This window comes from Eriocheir sinensis, unplaced genomic scaffold (genome assembly GCF_024679095.1).
Source record: "Eriocheir sinensis breed Jianghai 21 unplaced genomic scaffold, ASM2467909v1 Scaffold1374, whole genome shotgun sequence".
Classification (NCBI taxonomy): Eukaryota; Metazoa; Arthropoda; class Malacostraca; order Decapoda; family Varunidae; genus Eriocheir; species Eriocheir sinensis.
The window spans coordinates 70,001-81,209 of NW_026110711.1; the positions used below are offsets into that span (position 1 = coordinate 70,001).

Genomic DNA, 11,209 nt, shown 5'->3' on the forward strand with positions numbered 1-11,209 from the left:
TAAATAGTTGGCCAGAAGATATTCACAATCATTGATTTAAGACCTTTATTCTTCCTTCACTTGTGGTTGCGTTGAACTAATTCTCATTCAGATTACATCAGGCAAGAAAAATATCCTTTTGGTAGCGTTGAAGACTTAATTACAGTAGTCAATAATGGCCGAATTAATCCCTTGACCCTCTTAACTCATTCACCAGAATACAATAATGGGCGTTAGGCTTGTTTGGATGTTACACGGGTTTACAGTCCTTCACCTAGCGAGGGTGATATATTTTTTTTTTTTTTTACGTCGCTGCCCGTTGCGCCTGTAGGCATCTTCCTGGTGGGGCCTGATGGTCGGCCCAAGGCTTCTTCCAGGTGGGGCCTGATGGTTGGCCCAGCCCGTTCTGGCGCAGGCGAGTGTTTATAGTGGCGCCATCTTGCATTGGCTCATGCTGCCCCCCGGAACTCGTTCTTGATTCGCTTGGACGGCTTCCTCTAGAGTCCGGGTTGATGGGTGGTCTTCAGGACAGCATGTGGGTAGTTTTAAGCCACTCGGCGGTGGCTGAAAAATCCGAGTGGTAGTGTGGGGATTCGAACCCGCGTCGTCCGTCACGCGGTGAATGTGGGCCCAGTACTCTACCAATTCAGCCACTGCCTACCACAAACGTGGCACGAAAAACAGTTCACTGGTGCTCACATGGGCATAAACAATCTTCTTACATTCTCCTATATCCTTAGTAAAATATAGCCTAACCAGCAGACAAAGGGGACGAACCAGGTGGTTACATCCTCGTTAAAGAGAAATACTGCACAGCCCTGTTACTCCGTGGACTAAACACCCTACGTAGTCAATACGTGTATCATACCGAACACACCCGAGACACGCACGTGACAGACCCTTTATCTCCACTCACTTCCCTGTCCGGGGGAAGAGCCAAGGCGTGTCTGTTAGTGTTTGCACCGCACAAATACAATAATGATAAAATATATCTATAATATGAACAGGAATTACTTGACCTCAGAGCGACGCACCTGTCCGGGGGAAGAGCCAAGGCGTGTCTGTTGGTGTTTGCTGGGTGGGGCTCCCTACGCAGCCGCTGCCCGCGGTTCACATCCCTCCCCAGATTTAATTCGAACCCTGATTTGTTCAACCTTGCAACAACCGTCTACGGTACTTTACTCGTCGCATGATATTGGTATAATGGTTCCCCTGAATAGCAAGGTGAAAAATTCTAACTAGAAGCTACTATCTTGTATTAAAATTATGCCCATTATCTCGTATGGAGCCGATCACCTACTTTCTGCAGGCGTCAACATGTATGTCTGTCTGTCTGTCTGTCCGTCTGTCTCTGGGGTGTGAGCATCACGCAATAATAATTCAATGTTACTAATAATTCTTACATTAACTTAAATGTTACTTACATTAACTTAACATTACTTACCCATACTTAATACTACGTCCCGGCACTACAATATGACCACAGATGTTCCCTTCTCCTATAATTCCTTCCCCTTCTGTCTCTCTCCGGCATATGACCACAGATGTTCCCTTCTCCTATAATTCCTTCCCCTTCTGTCTCTCTCCGGCATATGACCACAGATGTTCCCTTCTCCTGTAATTCCTTCCCCTTCTGTCTCTCTCCGGCATATGACCACAGATGTTCCCTTCTCCTGTAATTCCTTCCCTTCTGTCTCTCTCCGGCATATGACCACAGATGTTCCTTCTCCTATAATTCCTTCCCTTCTGTCTCTCTCGGCATATGACCACAGATGTTCCCTTCTCCTATAATTCCTTCCCTTCTGTCTCTCTCTGGCATATGACCACAGATGTTCCTTCTCCTGTAATTCCTTCCCTTCTGTCTCTCTCCGGCATATGACCACAGATGTTCCCTTCCTATAATTCCTTCCCTCCTGTCTCTTGCTGGCATATGACCACAGATGTTCCCTTCTATAATTCCTTCCTTCTGTCTCTCTCCGGCATATGACCACAGATGTTCCTTCTCCTATAATTCCTTCCCTTCTGTCTCTCTCCAGCATATGACCACAGATACTCCCTTCTCCTATAATTCCTTCCCTCCTGTCTCTCTCCAGCATATGACCACAGATGTTCCTTCTATAATTCCTTCCCTTCTGTCTCTCTCCGGCATATGACCACAGATGTTCCTTCTCCTATAATTCCTTCCTCCTGTCTCTCTCCGGCATATGACCACAGATGTTCCTTCTATAATTCCTTCCCTTCTGTCTCTCTCCGGCATATGACCACAGATGTTCCTTCTCCTATAATTCCTTCCCTCCTGTCTCTCTCCGGCATATGACCACAGATGTTCCTTCTATAATTCCTTCCCTTCTGTCTCTCTCCGGCATATGACCACAGATGTTCCTTCTCCTATAATTCCTTCCCTCCTGTCTCTGGCATATGACCACAGATGTTCCTTTCTCCTATAATTCCTTCCCTTCTGTCTCTCTCCGGCATATGACCACAGATGTTCCTTCTGTAATTCCTTCCCTTCTGTCTCTTGCTGGCATATGACCACAGATGTTCCTTCTCCTATAATTCCTTCCCCTTCTGTCTCTCTCCGGCATATGACCACAGATGTTCCCTTCTCCTATAATTCCTTCCCCTTCTGTCTCTCTCCAGCATATGACCACAGATGTTCCCTTCTCCTATAATTCCTTCCCCTCCTGTCTCTGGCATATGACCACAGATGTTCCTTTCTCCTATAATTCCTTCCCCTTCTGTCTCTCTCCGGCATATGACCACAGATGTTCCCTTCTCCTGTAATTCCTTCCCCTCCTGTCTCTTGCTGGCATATGACCACAGATGTTCCCTTCTCCTATAATTCCTTCCCCTCCTGTCTCTTGCTGGCATATGACCACAGATGTTCCCTTCTCCTATAATTCCTTCCCCTCCTGTCTCTTGCTGGCATATGACCACAGATGTTCCCTTCTCCTATAATTCCTTCCCCTTCTGTCTCTCTCCGGCATATGACCACAGATGTTCCCTTCTCCTATAATTCCTTCCCTTTCTGTCTCTCTCCGGCATATGACCACAGATGTTCCCTTCTCCTATAATTCCTTCCCCTCCTGTCTCTCTCCAGCATATGACCACAGATGTTCCCTTCTCCTATAATTCCTTCCCCTCTTCGTAGAAATCCGACGAAAACTAATAGATATGCAACTATCAGATGACGGCAATGCAGAGGACGCCTGGCTAAACTTTAAAAATCACTTACTCACTCAGCAGGACACATTTGTCCCCTTGTGCGAGAAGCGAATTAACACTAATAAAAGTCCACCTTGGTTTAATAGCGAAATTAAACACTCAGTCAAGGAGAGAAAATTGTCTTACAGGTTAAAGAAAGACCAAAGCACGCCCGAAAACATTAGACTTTACAATGATGCAAGGCGACGAGTAAAAAGATTAGTGCATCAGGCAAAGCGTAGATATGAAGTAAATATTGCAGCCAACTGTAAAAATAATCCGAAATCCTTCTTCAGTTACATAAACAACAGAAAGGCGATCAGAAGTGGAATTGGACCTTTAATAAACAGCGACGGTGCACTAGTGACTGACAGCCAACACGTTGCAAACCTATTAAATAATTACTTTTCCTCGGTGTTTAATAATAACAGTCCTCCCACCACCACCAACAACACCAGTACTAATGTAAATCCCGAGCATGCATTGTCTAACTTTGAAATAAAACCCGATGAAGTCCTTAAAGCCCTCAAATCACTTAAAACAAATAAAAGTCCTGGACCTGATAAAGTATATCCAACTCTGCTGAAAGAAACAAAGAGCGAAATACTCTCTCCCTCACAACCGTATTCAATATGTCCTTGCGACAAGGCATTGTCCTTCAGATTGGAAAAAGGCTAACGTGACACCGATTTTAAGAAAGGAGACAAAAAGTACCAGGTAATTACAGGCCCATTAGTCTAACTTCGGTTGTAGGTAAGCTACTTGAGGCATAATTAGAGACAAAATTGTGAGTTACCTTGAAAGCCACTCATTAATTGGGGACTCACAACATGGCTTCCGAAACAAAAGATCCTGCCTATCAAATCTATTAACCTTTATAACGACCTCTTCACTGTTTATGACGTAACCAAATCACTGGACGTAGTCTATCTTGATTTCAGAAAGCGTTTGATAAAGTCCGCATCATAAATTACTTTACAAATTAAAACAAATAGGTATTGACGGTCAGGTAAACCAATGGATCGCGAATTGGTTGAGCAACAGACAACAAAGAGTAGTGATTGACGGATTTAACTCAGAGTGGGCGCCTGTCACTAGTGGCGTCCCTCAGGGCTCGGTTCTTGGCCCAGTGCTCTTCATTATTTACATCAACGACGTGGATGTTGGACTCAATAACCGCATTAGTAAATTTGCAGACGACACAAAGATTGGTAACTCGGTTCTCACTGACGAAGACAGGCAAAGCCTCCAAGAGGATTTGCACAAAATTTCAACTTGGTCGGATAGATGAGATGCCCTTTAACGTAGACAAGTGCCAGGTCCTTCAAGTTGGAACGAGGAATAAAAAGTTTGATTACGAAATGCGCGGCGTTAAACTCAAAAGCGTTCAATGCGTCAAGGACTTGGGGTCAAAATCGCGTCAAACCTCAAATTCTCACAGCAATGCATCGATGCAGCAAATAAAGCGAACAGAATGTTGGGCTTCATTAAAAGAAACTTTTATTCAAGAATAAAGATGTAATACTCCCGCTCTACAACAGTTTAGTCAGACCCCACTTGGAATATGCGGTACAGTTTTGGTCTCCCCACCATGCAAAGGATATTGCTAAATTAGAAGGTGTTCAGTGTCGGGCAACGAAAATTATCCCTTCCTTGCGCAACAAATCCTACGAAGAAAGGCTTTACCCTTAACATGTTCTCTCTTGAGAAACGTCGCCTCGAGGAAAACTGATCGAATGTTTTAAAATACTTAATGGTTTCACGAATGTAGACAGATCAACATTGTTTATGATCGATGACACTTTGCGCACGAGGAACAATGGCGTAAAACTCAGATGTAGACAAGTAAATTCAGACTGCACCAAATTTTTCTTCACCAACGTTGTAGTGTGAGAATGGAATAAGCTCCCATCATCAGTGGTCCAGTGTAACACGATTGACTCCTTCAAAAATAAGCTCGACCGTCACTTCCTTCAACTTAATATCAACTAAAGTAGAAATGCAACGTTTTGGAGTCTTCTGATTAATGTAAAATCACTTAGGTTTAAGGACAGACCACCAAGTCTGGACCATGGGGTCTGTGTGGTCTGATTTTCTATGTAAATCTATGTAAATCCAGCATATGACCATAGATGTTCCCTTCTCCTATAATTCCTTCCCCTCCTGTCTCTCTCCGGCATATGACCACAGATGATCCATTCTCCTAAAATTCCTTCCCCTCATGTCTCTCTCCAGCATATGACCATAGATGTTCCTTCTCCTATAATTCCTTCCCTCCTGTCTCTCTCCGGCATATGACCACAGATGTTCCCTTCTCCTATAATTCCTTCCTCTCCTGTCTCTCTCCGGCATATGACCACAGATGTTCCCTTCTCCTATAATTCCTTCCCCTCCTGTCTCTGGCATATGACCACAGATGTTCCTTTCTCCTATAATTCCTTCCCCTTCTGTCTCTCTCCGGCATATGACCACAGATGTTCCCTTCTCCTATAATTCCTTCCCCTCCTGTCTCTCTCTGGCATATGACCACAGATGTTCCCTTCTCCTGTAATTCCTTCCCCTCCTGTCTCTCTCCGGCATATGACTACAGATGTTCCCTTCTCCTATAATTCCTTCCCCTCCTGTCTCTCTCCGGCATATGACCACAGATGTTCCCTTCTATAATTCCTTCCCCTTCTGTCTCTCTCCGGCATATGACCACAGATGTTCCCTTCTCCTATAATTCCTTCCCCTCCTGTCTCTCTCCGGCATATGACCACAGATGTTCCCTTCTCCTATAATTCCTTCCCCTCCTGTCTCTCTCCGGCATATGACCACGGATGTCACTAAACCAAACTTTCCTTCCACCCTTGAAAACCTGGTTAACTTTGTCTGTGTAAACAGTGGTAATGGGAGCCCAATATGTTGAAGAAGATGCAGTCATCCTCGAGGTAGTTTTAAAATGTTTCTGCACCTTGAAAAGTAACATGGATACCTTGTGTCTATTCTCTGTGGCGGCCTTGGGAAGCAATGCCAGGAAAATGATTATTATGTTGGTAAAGATAGGAGAGTTTGTAAATATTTGACCCTGTGTCTCGGCAAGGCTCTGACCCTGCCCCCTGTGTTGACCCTCTGGTGGTAGTGACTGTGTGGAAGGAAGGAAGGAAGGAAGGGTTGAAAGTTTAAAGGAATTTATTATTATATGTAAAATGCATCTTCAGGTTGACACAAATACTAATTCCTTACTTACATTATAGATGAAAGAGGAAGAGGAAGAGGAAGAGGAGGAGGAGGAGGACACAGGAATTTCTTGGTGAGTGTTATTTTTATTTCTTTGTTCCATTTATCAATATTTTCCCTTGTTTCCTCTTTTTCTGATCTTCATTTTCTTTACAAAGGAAGGAACGAAGGAGAGAGAGAGAGAGAGAGAGAGAGAGAGAGAGAGAGAGAGAGAGAGAGAGAGAGAGAGAGAGGAAAAGAAGGAAGGGAGGGAGGAAGAGAAGGAAGGTAAAAAGGAAGGAAGAGAAGTAGGGGAGGAAGGAAGGAAGGAAAGGAGGAGGTAAGGATGGAAGGAAGGAAGGAAGAGAAGGAGGAGAATGAAGGAAGGAAGAAGAGGGTGAGAGAAGGAAGGAAAAGAAGGAAGGCAGGAAGGCGGGCAGGATGGAAGGAAGAAAGTGATGTGAGGGAAGGAAGGAAAAAGAGGGCGAGGAAAGAAGGAAGGAAGGAAGGGAGGAGGGAGGTAAGGATTGAAGGAAGAAAGAGATGTGAGGGAAGGAAGGAAGGAAAGAGAGGGAGAGGAAAGAAGGAAGGAAGGAAGGAAGGGAAGGAGAAAGATAGGAAGGAATGAAGGAAAAAGAGGGAGAGGAAAGAAGGAAGGAAGGAAGGGAGTGAAGATGAAAGATAGGAAGTAATGAAGGAAGAGAGAGGAGAGGAAAGATGGAAGGAAGGAAGAAGGAGAGAAGGACATAGATAGGAAGTACTGATGGAAATAGAGGGATAGGAATGAAGGAAAGAAAGGGAGAGGAAAGAAGGAAGGAAGGAAGGGAGGGAAGGAGAAAGATAGGAAGGAATGAAGGAAAAAGAGGGAGAGGAAAGAAGGAAGGAAGGAAAGGAGGGAGGTAAGGATTGAAGGAAGAAAGAGATGTGAGGGAAGGAAGGAAGGAAAGAGAGGGAGAGGAAAGAAGGAAGGAAGGAAGGGAAGGAGAAAGATAGGAAGGAATGAAGGAAAAAGAGGGAGAGGAAAGAAGGAAGGAAGGGAGGGAAGGTGAAAGATAGGAAGGAATGAAGGAAAGAGAGGGAGAGGAAAGATGGAAGGAAGGAAGGAAGGGAGAGAAGGACAAAGATAGGAAGGACGGAAGGAAAAAGAGGGATAGGAAAGAAGGAAGGGAGGGAAGGAAGGAAGGAAAGGAGGGAGGTAAGGATCGAAGGAAGAAAGAGATGTGAGGGAAGGAAGGAATTAAGGAGAGAGAGAGAGGAAAGAAGGAAGGAAGGAAGGAGGGAGGAGGAAGGAAAGGAGAGGTAAGGATCGAAGGAAGAAAGAGATGTGAGGAAGGAAGGAATGAAGGAAAGAGAGGGGGAGGAAAGAAGGAAGGAAGGAAGGGAGGGAAGGAGGTAAGGATGGAAGGAAGAAAGAGATGTGAGGGAAGGAAGGAATGAAGGAAAGAGAGGGAGAGGAAGGAAGGAAGGGAGGGAGGGAGGTAAGGATCGAAGGAAGAAAGAGATGTGAGGGAAGGAAGGAATGAAGGAACGAGAGAGAGGAAAGAAAGAAGGAAGGAAGGGAGGGAGGGAGGTAAGGATCGAAGGAAGAAAGAGATGTGAGGAAGGAATGAAGGAAGGAAGGGAGAGGAAAGAAGGAAGGAGGGAGGAGGTAAGGAAAGGAGGGAGGTAAGGATCGAAGGAAGAAAGAGATGTGAGGGAAGGAAGGAATGAAGGAAAGAGAGGGGGAGGAAAGAAGGAAGGAAGGAAGGGAGGGAGGGAGGTAAGGATGGAAGGAAGAAAGAGATGTGAGGGAAGGAAGGAATGAAGGAAAGAGAGGGAGAGGAAAGAAGGAAGGAAGGAAGGGAGGGAGGGAGGTAAGGAAAGGAGGGAGGTAAGGATCGAAGGAAGAAAGAGATGTGAGGGAAGGAAGGAATGAAGGAAAGAGAGGGAGAGGAAAGAAGGAAGGAAGGAAGGGAGGGAGGGAGGTAAGGATCGAAGGAAGAAAGAGATGTGAGGGAAGGAAGGAATGAAGGAAAGAGAGGGAGAGGAAAGAAGGAAGGAAGGAAGGGAGGGAAGGAGAAAAATAGGAAGGAAGGAAGGAAAAAGAGGGAGAGGAAAGAAGAAAGGAAGGAAGGGAGGGAGGGAGGGAGGGAAGGAAGGAAGGAAGGAAAGAGAGGGAGAGGAAAGAAGGAAGGAAGGAAGGAAAAAGAGGGAGGGAAGGAAGGAAGGAAGGAGGGAGGGAGGGAGGAGGAAAGGAAGGAAGGAAGGAAGGAAAGGAGGGAGGTAAGGATCGAAGGAAGAAAGAGATGTGAGGGAAGGAAGGAATGAAGGAAAGAGAGGGGGAGGAAAGAAGGAAGGAAGGAAGGGAGGGAAGGAGGTAAGGATGGAAGGAAGAAAGAGATGTGAGGGAAGGAAGGAAGGAATGAAGGAAAAAGAAGGAGAGGAAAGAAGGAAGGAAGGAAGGGAGGGAGGGAGGGAGGGAGGGAAGGAAAGGAAAGGAGAGAGGTAAGGATCGAAGGAAGAAAGAGATGTGAGGGAAGGAAGGAATGAAGGAAAGAGAGGGGGAGGAAAGAAGGAAACATGGAAACATGGAAACATGGAAATGCAGGCAACAGAAAGCCTATTGGCTCATTACTAGGTCGCCCGCTTGGGTGATTTAATCTGCTCGACCGCCACTTGGGGCTTGGTGAGCAGATGAAAGCACCTCGATATTGAGGAGCAGATGGAAGCCCCTCGTTATTCAGTTTACTCCTGACGCAGCGAAATGACGGTCGATTCTATATTTGAAGGAGTTGATGGTATTCGCATTTACTACTTCTGAGGGAAGATTGTTCCAGTGGCGGATGACTCGGTTTGAAAAGAAACTCCTTCCAATGTCTGTGTTACATCGACTCGACTGAATGGGTAAACCGTTATTTCTAGTTCTTGAGTTGGTTTGCAGTTCAAAGAATTTGGAGTAATCGACGTTATTGAACTTTTTTAGATACTTGAAGACTTGAATCATATCCCCTCGTAGGCATCTTTTCTCCAATGTCTTACCATGTCTTACCATGGAATTATACAAGGATAGCATCACGTCTGGTGTTTTACACTCGAAGTTTCTCGCTATGAACCCGAGCATAATGTTGGCCTTGTTGTATGCTTTTTTACAGTGATTCGCGTGTTTCAGGTCACTGCTGATAGTGACTCCAAGATCCTTTTCCTCCTGCATCGCTTGCAGAGGTCTCCCATTCATGATGTATGTGTGGTTACTATTTTGGGACCCAATGTGCATGACTTTGCATTTGTCAACATTAAAAGACATTTGCCATTTTTCCGACCATTCGATAATGTGATTGAGGTCTTTCTGAATGATTTCGCAGTCGGTCTTTGTGAGGGCATCTCCACCCACCTTGGTGTCATCTGCAAATTTCGATATTGTGGATTTCAGTCCTGATTCTAGGTCATTGATATATATGATAAAGAGGATGGGTCCCAGCACTGACCCTTGAGGCACTCCACTAGTGACTGGTAGCCAATCGGAAGGCTGTCCGTTGAGTAGTACTCGTTGTTTTCTGTCGGTGAGCCAATCTCTTATCCACGCGATCAGATTGGCTCCGATGCCCGCCGAGTGCAGTTTCTTAAGGAGTCGCTCGTGCGGTACCTTGTCGAAGGCTTTCTGAAAGTCCAGGTATATAACATCACTGGGGATGTGGGCATCCCAGTTCTTATATATACCTTGGAAGAAGTCTAATAAATTCGTTAGGCAGGAGCGCTTGTTTCTGAAGCCATGCTGGGTGTCGGAGATTATATTATTGTTTTCTAGAAACTTAACAAGTTTATCTCTAATAATCTTTTCGAGTATTTTTCCTGCCACTGATGTCAAACTTATGGGCCTGTAGTTTAATGCAACGCTTTTGTCTCCTTTTTTGAAAATCGGTGTTACGTTCGCCATCTTCCAGTCTTCCGGGACCTTGTTTAGTTGAACTGACCGGTTGAATATGGTAGTGAAGGAGGGAGGGAAGGAGGTAAGGATGGAAGGAAGAAAGAGATGTGAGGGAAGGAAGGAATGAAGGAAAGAGAGGGAGAGGAAAGAAGGAAGGAAGGAAGGAAGGGAGGGAGGGAGGTAAGGATCGAAGGAAGAAAGAGATGTGAGGGAAGGAAGGAATGAAGGAAAGAGAGGGAGGAAAGAAGGAAGGAAGGAAGGAAGGAAGGGAGGAGGAGGAGGTAAGGATCGAAGGAAGAAAGAGATGTGAGGAAGGAAGGAATGAAGGAAAGAAGGAGAGGAAAGAAGGAAGGAAGGAAGGGAGGGAGGGAGGTAAGGATCGAAGGAAGAAAGATATGTGAGGGAAGGAAGGAATGAAGGAAAAAGAGGGAGATGAAAGAAGGAAGGAAGGAAGAGAGGGAGGGAGGTAAGGATCGAAGGAAGAAAGAGATGTGAGGGAAGGAAGGAATGAAGGAAAGAGAGGGAGAGGAAAGAAGGAAGGAAGGAAGGGAGGGAAGGAGAAAAATAGGAAGGAAGGAAGGAAAAAGAGGGAGAGGAAAGAAGAAAGGAAGGAAGGGAGGGATGGAGGGAGGTAGGGACGGAATGAAGGAAGGAAAGAGAGGGAGAGGAACGAAGGACGGAAGGAAGGAGGAAGGAAGGAAGGAAAAGAGGAGGAAGGAAGAAGGAAGGGAGGAGGGAAGGAAAGGAGAGGTAAGGATCAAAGGAAGAAAGAGATGTGAGGGAAGGAAGGAATGAAGGAAGAGAGGGGAGGAAAGAAGGAAGGAGGTAAGAAGGTAAGGATGGAAGGAAGAAAGAGTTGTGAGGGAAGGAAGGAAGGAATGAAGGAAAAGAAGGAGGAAAGAAGAAGGAAGGAAGGAAGGGAGG

General features: G+C 45.5%; 1 long non-coding RNA gene across 1 annotated transcript in view; it reads right to left on the reverse strand.

Annotated features, from left to right (window-relative positions):
• Positions 1 to 1,657, reverse strand: part of LOC126989911 (uncharacterized) — a 4,780-nt gene extending 3,123 nt beyond the window's left edge. Inside the window, exon 1 of the long non-coding RNA XR_007743855.1 lies at positions 1,014 to 1,657. This is a non-coding gene — a long non-coding RNA (uncharacterized LOC126989911). The remainder of the gene's footprint in view (positions 1 to 1,013) is intronic.
• Between the last annotated feature and the right edge of the window lie 9,552 nt (positions 1,658 to 11,209).